This window comes from Octopus bimaculoides, chromosome 5 (assembly GCF_001194135.2).
Source record: "Octopus bimaculoides isolate UCB-OBI-ISO-001 chromosome 5, ASM119413v2, whole genome shotgun sequence".
In the NCBI taxonomy this organism is placed as follows: domain Eukaryota; kingdom Metazoa; phylum Mollusca; class Cephalopoda; order Octopoda; family Octopodidae; genus Octopus; species Octopus bimaculoides.
Genome location: NC_068985.1, coordinates 24,821,643 through 24,829,081, shown reverse-complemented (window position 1 = coordinate 24,829,081; position 7,439 = coordinate 24,821,643). Strand labels below are relative to the sequence as shown.

Genomic DNA, 7,439 nt, shown 5'->3' with positions numbered 1-7,439 from the left:
AAAAAAAAAAAAAAAAAATCGACCAAAATTGGTACTGTGTAGGGGAGGAGGTTTGAAAAAAAAAGCCCCATAAATTTTCGGGCAGTAAATGACTAACACAGCAATTACTTCGGGTTTCATTGGTACAAAAGTATACGTCTGATCAAATGTCCAAGATGATTAAAGCCTTGGTTGCATTTATCTTAAAAGGTGGTTCCTTATTGGTTGCTAACAAGCTAGGTTTCCAGTATCAGGTCAGTTGATGGAGATTAGTGCAGAAAACATTGTAAATATTGTTAATTTGTGACGATAATTATGTGATGTTAAGTAACCAACTTGGTTTATCCTTGGCATTATTTTTCAAGTTAGTTGGAACAGACTCCAAATATATGTCTTTAATTAAAGATCAAATGTGATTTTCTGTTGAGGCTTAGTGCATGTCATATATAGAGAGATGGGGAGCAGCATGTGTGAGAAATAATACAAATATAGAGAGAGGTATTTCTCAACATATGAACTATTAGTAGCACATAAAAAACATGCATTGTATCTATTAAATAATATTTATTGAATAATACTTATCTCTCACCAGATGGAGTACTTTTTTTGTTGATCTTACCATTATGGAATATATATATATGTATGTATGTATGTATGTATGTATGTATGTATATATATATATATATATATATACTAGAGTATGCACATAAATGCGAAACAAAACTGTCCGACAAATGGGAACATGAAACTTTGAGTAACAGTTTTTGTGGTATTTTTGCTGCTTTTTAATAAAGTGTATATATATATATATATATATATATATATATATATATGAAGAAGAAAAAGAAAATGGAGATTGTGAAGTTAATAAGATTTTATTATCAACAACAAATCAAACATTATCCCTTACAGCTGTTTCAGTTTCTGTGCAAAATATCTTCAGAGGGAAAAAAATATATCCTTAGATGTTTTATATGTTTGATTATGGATTCATTATAGCAGACTGCTATAATGAATTCATTATGGATTCATTATAGCAGTCTGCTATAATGAATCTATAAACAAACATATAGAACATTTAAAGGTATATTTTTTGTTTCCTCTGAAGATGTTATACTCTGAAATATGAACTTAATATTCAATCTGTCTTTGTATTGTCTGTCTGGATGTCTTATTGTCATCTGTTGTGTTCTTGTTCCATTTTTTGGATTTATATATATCCATACAGCAGTGTCCACACACCTTTGCTCACCTTGTAAGTAAGTATATGTATATATATATCGCCAGTACCCACCTGACTGGCCCTCGTGCCGGTGGCATGTAAAAGCACCCACTACACTCTCGGAATGGTTGGCGTTAGGAAGGGCATCCAGCTGTAGAAACTCTGCCAAATCAGATTGGAGCCTGGTGTTGCCTCCTGGTCCACCAGTCCTCAGTCAAATTGTCCAACCCATACTAGCATGGAAAGCCGACGTTAAACGACGACGATGATGATGATGAGGTTCGTTTAGTTTCTGTCTAGCAAATCCCCTTACAAGGCTTTCATTAGCCCAAGGCTGTAGTAGAAGCCAAAGTGCTGTGCAGTAGGACTGAACCTGGAACTATGTGGTTGGGAAGCAAACTTCTTACCACTCAGTCACTTTACACTTTATATTTCCAACCTAGAATTTTTTTCTATGTTTCTACATTCATTAATCCAAGACTTTATATATTTAGTAATAGACCATATGTCATTTAATAAACTGGGTTATTTTGTTGGGTTTCACTACATAGCACCTGTTTACATCATGTTTATAAACCAGCTCAGTATTTTCATTTTTCTTCTAAACCTATATTTTATGTTCTCTTCCTGTAACTACTTTCCATTACTTCAAGACTCTTTTTTTTTTTTTATTCTTGTACATATCATTTATTTAGTTTTTTTTCTGCTCTTAACAATTATGATTTTCAAATTACTTGTGGATAGTTTTCTGGACTCTCGCCAAGGCAGCTGAGGTTCGATTCCTTGCTTTGGAGATGTTTCATTTCAGGGTAATGAATAGTTCTCTATGACAATGTGTCTGTTTGATGTCATGTTTATATATGTATTATTGGCACTCCGTCGGTTACGATAACGAGTGTTCTAGTTGATTCAATCAACGGAACAGCCTGCTCGTGAAATTAACGTGCAAGTGGCTGACCACTCCACAGACACGTGTACCCTTAACGTAGTTGTTGGGGAGATTCAGCGTGACACAGTGTGACAAGGCTGACCCTTTGAAATACAGGCACAACAGAAACAGGAAGAAAGAGTAAGAGAAAGTTGTGGTGAAAGAGTACAGCAGGGTTCACCACCACCCCCTTGCTGGAGCCTCGTGGAGCTTTAGGTGTTTTCGCTCATTAAACACTCACAACGCCCGGTCTGGGAATCGAAACTGGGATCCTAAGACCGCGAGTCCGCTGCCCTAACCACTGGGCCATACATACATATGTATGTATCAAACATATGTATATATGTATATAGGTACGTGTGTGTCCTTGTTTGTTTGTTTACATCCCTGTAACCTAGTGGTTTTTGCTAAAGAGACCGATAGAATAAGTACCAACCTTATAAAAGTAAGTACTCAGGCTGATTTGTTTGACTAAACTCTTCAAGTCGGTGTCCCATCATGATTGCAATTGAATGACTGACAACAGTAAAGGATATGATAAATGATGTCATCTTATCAATCTTCCATCTATCACCAAACAGCATGCTCAACTTCCCTTCTATTTGGTATAAACCCTGCCTCATTCATATCCTCATTCCTCAATTTTCTTGTTGCTTGACTCAGTATTTTCAACTGACAATAAACGACCACATCATTGTTTCTGTTCTATCTTTAGATTTGTTTACTTTTCTTTATAACTTTGTTACTCAATTTATTTGACATTCTATACTTCATTCTCTGGTTGTAGTGTCTAATCAACTGCAACTATTTGCTTCTATAATTAGTTTTTGCACTTCCTTGTAGCTTTTAGTAAATTCTCGTATCATTTTTAATGATGGTACCTTCTTCTCTAACTGTAACTCACTCAGACCATTTGAAGGCTTTTCAGACGTTTTAATTGGAATTGACTATGAATATATATAGGTCCTCTATTTACCGACTGCTAAGTCATCTTAATTGTACTATAAATTAAATCAACATATTTACTATTTGGAATTTCTTGAAGTTGTGATTAAATTAAGTAGCTTTTTAATTTAGTTGTACCACTATTTCAGTTCTTTTTAAAAATCCTTTTATACAACTGAGGCTTTTTATTTATTAACCTTATGTTGTGCAGGTGTGGCTTTGAGGTTAAGAGGCTTGCTTTTCAATCATATGGTTGTGGGTTCAGTCCTCTTGTGCAGCTCCTTGGGCAAGTGTCTTTGATTATAGCCCCAGGTCAACCAAAGCCTTGTGAATGGATTTGGTCGATAGAAACTGAAAGAAGCCTGTCATATATACTCACACACACACATACACAAGAGTGTGCTGAAAAGTTCCTTGCTTTAAAGGTACTGCGAAAGACCTGAGTTCTTTTATAGAGCTTAGAAAAACTGAAAGACCATTGTAATAAGTGTGTGGATCTGAGAGAATATGTTAAATAACATCATAATTAACTGTTCTTCCTGTATTTTTTTTTTTACCCAAAGCCAGAAACTTTTCAATACTCCCTTGTATATATATAAGATGTGCATGTTTGCGTGAGTGTACTCATGAAAAAACATCAAGTTGGTTATAAATGATCATCATCATGCAAGTAAGTTCGTTCATTTCCAGTCTTCCTTGAAAAACATGTGAGGCCATGGGTAAATATTACCTTGCTAAGAAACAAATCAAGGTCGGTAGAAGGAAAGGCATCTGGCTGTTGAATATCCGCTTTAACAAATCTCTTCTAACCCATACAAGCATAGAAGAGTGTACATTAAATGATAATGATGATGATTTTCAATTAAATTAGTCCTTAAATGTCCATCCTCTTAAATCTCTTTTACTCTTTTACTTGTTTCAGTCATTTGACTGCGGCCATGCTGGAGCACCGCCTTTAGTCGAGAAAATCGACCCCCAGGACTTATTCTTTGTAAGCCTAGTACTTATTCTATCGGTCTCTTTTTGCTGAACCGCTAAGTTACGGGGACGTAAACACACCAGCATTGGTTGTCAAGCGATGCTGGGGGTACAAATACACATACATATATATATATATATAAATACATATATACGAAAGGCTTCTTTCAGTTTCCGTCTACCAAATTCACTCACAAGGCTTTTGTCGGCCTGAGGCTATAGTAGAAGACACTTGCCCAAGGTGCCACGCAGTGGGACTGAACCCGGAACCATGCAAGCTATTTACCACACAGCCACTCCTACCCCATTCTGTTTATTTTTAATTCTTAGTTCACTTCTTTTCATTTGTGAAACAATAGCAGTTGATTAATTTTATTTTATTGTTCTACTGTCTCACAATGTCATTTTCATGTTTTTCTTTCTTTCTTCTCTGTTGTCTATTCACATGATATCTATGCTTCCTTGCATTGACATGTAAGTATACATGTGTAGGGGCCTGTTGTTATAATTGATTGAGTTATTCCAAAAGAGCTTCAGTTTTACAATATCTGATTTATTATTAGTTTAGTTATTGAAGAGATAACTCTAAATATGAGTTCCAGTGTGAAGTAGTAATGTGGAAGAGAAATTTGGGACAGAATCTGCACTAAAAGTAAAGTTCTTGGCTTTAAAGGTATTGTGAAAGCCCTAGCTGGAGGCCCAACCTTCTGAGTTCTTTTATAGAGCTTAGGAAAACTGAAGGTCCACTGCAATAAGTGTGTGAATCTGAGAGGGCAATATGTTTATATTATCATAATTAACTGTTCTTCCTGTATTTTTTTTTACCAAAGCCAGGAACTTTTCAGCACCCCCTCATTCCATCTAAGAACCTATAAGTTCTTAGATGAAATAGGCAGTGGGTTAGTTTTTGCTGGGTAATGATAAGGATGGTTAGGATATATGTTTGTGAAATCATAGACTGCTAAGATGTTATAACATGCCATGTATGCTGTGAATGAACTTCACAATTTCATGTTTCAGACAACTTATTCAGACACAAGTTGAAGGATGACACAAAATGAACAGATGACATAGACTGTGTATTATGGTTTACAGAAACAAATAGAAACCACTCACACATGTACATATACAGTAATATATTAGTTAGCTGGGCTAATTTGTTCTTTTGAAACACCATATTAATTGAACATAATATTTTTGAAATGTACTAATTGGTTCAAAGAACTTTCAGAATACTTGGTTCATTATTTTTCTAAATGCATTTTTATTCCATTTAAGAACATGATAATAGAGAATAATAAAAAATGTGCTCACTATTCAGTAACAGTTTATTAGAAATGAAACACTATGCTTTTACTATAGTGTACAGCAATGTTTAAATGTATTTTGAATCAACTGTGAAATGAATTTTTTTTTTCCTCTTTCATTTTCATGTTGTGTTGTTTATATACTTAGATATATAAGGTTACTATCCTCAATTAGCTTAGTAATTACACAGAACAGCAACCAAATAAGCCATATTAAGTGAGATGGGTTTGAGGAACAGTAAATTTCCACATTTCATTTTAGTTCTTTGAAGCTTAGAGAGATCTGTATCCTTATGCTTTTGTTGTAACACCACTGCCTTTGTCCACTGCAGGCTCAGTATGAGCCCAGCCTTGCATATAAAATGGTATTTCTCATCCTCTTATGCTGAGATTGCAACTTTCTCCAGAGTGTCAAATAAAGGCTTGATACTGTTGAAGTTGTGCTCTTCTTTACACTATCTCTGTTAACATCTGATTCTACAAAGAAATGGAACCAAGTAGCTGAGCTGTTGTTTTCAAGTAATTTCAATCAGCTCAACTTGGGTATCTGCACGGAGACACTAAACAAAAGCTTGCGATTATTGTATAGTACTCACTCTTTGTTATTTCATACTTTAAAACTTGTTGATTTCCTTTTAAACATGGGAGAGAGATTGTTGAAACAGATTTATTTGGCTATTACATTGAACTGGCTTCTCTTTTATTAAGTTATTTTTCATAGTCTGGTACAAACATCTATGATTTTTTAATATGAGTAATGCATAGAGTGTAGTGATAAGTTGGCCAAGTGGATAAAATATTAGACTACCTCCTTGTGGATGAGATTTTCAAATCTACTACATCTACATTGGTATATTTCTACATTGTATCAGTTCATGTTGCTGTTTGAGTACAGGTATCAAATCACAAACCAAGTTGTCTGGGTTTCCTGTTTGCTACAAACTGGGATTGTGGCATACAATCATCTATTTCATATTATGAAGCAAAGTTTCATAATAGCTTCGCTAGAGTTAAAGCTTCACTAGAGTTAAAGAGCTGTCATTCTTGGGTTCTCTATCTAACAAGCACTATTGTAAAGTAGTAGTTCTTAACCTGGTTATTGATACCTCCTTGGGGGAGATGTGAGCTTACATGAGGGTGGCAAATATCATGGGCACTAGGTTGTGTACTGAGTGTTTTGCAGCCATGATTTTTCTTATTTAAAAAAATATTGAAACCAAAGCCAATTACAGTATTTATATTTTAGATATACTTTGAAAAATGCTTTTGTCACAATTGGAATCTGAATATGGAATTGTTTTATGAGTGAGAAGAAACATGACTGATGGTATGCGTGTGTTAAGGAAACCCAGTATGATTTTATTATACAAATCTTTGCTTCCTTAGCATTCCCTGTCAAATTTTAACATCATGGGCACCAGTCAATGGAAACATCAAAAAAATAAGCACATGCTTGATGGAAAATATGAATACTAATTCAATGTGCAAAATCCACTCTCTCCCTTGAAAAAAAAAAAAAAAAATTGGAAGGGGTTGTTTTTGCTGAAAATGGGTCCTGACCTACAAAAGGTTAAGAATCATGTAAAGAATACAGGTGATATTTATGAACTACAATGATAGAATGCTTATATTTGGTGGAAGTGGTGAGCAAAAGCTAGTTTAACCCTTTAGCATTCACATTATTCTGTCAAACATAATACTTATTTATTCACATTGTTTTGAATTAATCATGCATTATCTTGTAGCTTTGAGATTTTGATAAGGTGACTGATAATGTAGAGTTGGTACGAGAGATCAGATTTGATCTGTTTGAGCATAAAACTAGTAGAATATTTCGATCAGATATACTCTTTTACTTGTTTCAGTCATTTGACTGTGGCCATGCTGGAGCACCGCCTTTTTAGTCGAGCAAATCGACCCCAGGACTTATTGATTGGAAGCCTAGTACTTATTCTATCGGTCTCTTTTGCCGAATCGCTAAGTTACGGGGACGTAAACACACACACCAGCATCGGTTGTCAAGCGATATTGGGGGGACAAATACAGACACACAAACATATACACACACATACATACATAC

At 34.8% G+C, this 7,439-nt stretch overlaps 1 protein-coding gene across 6 annotated transcripts in view; it reads left to right on the top strand.

Annotated features, from left to right (window-relative positions):
- LOC106870742 (arf-GAP with Rho-GAP domain, ANK repeat and PH domain-containing protein 1) overlaps positions 1 to 7,439 on the top strand; it is a 303,403-nt gene that overhangs the window by 146,710 nt on the left and 149,254 nt on the right. The gene's annotated exons all lie outside the window — the stretch shown is intronic.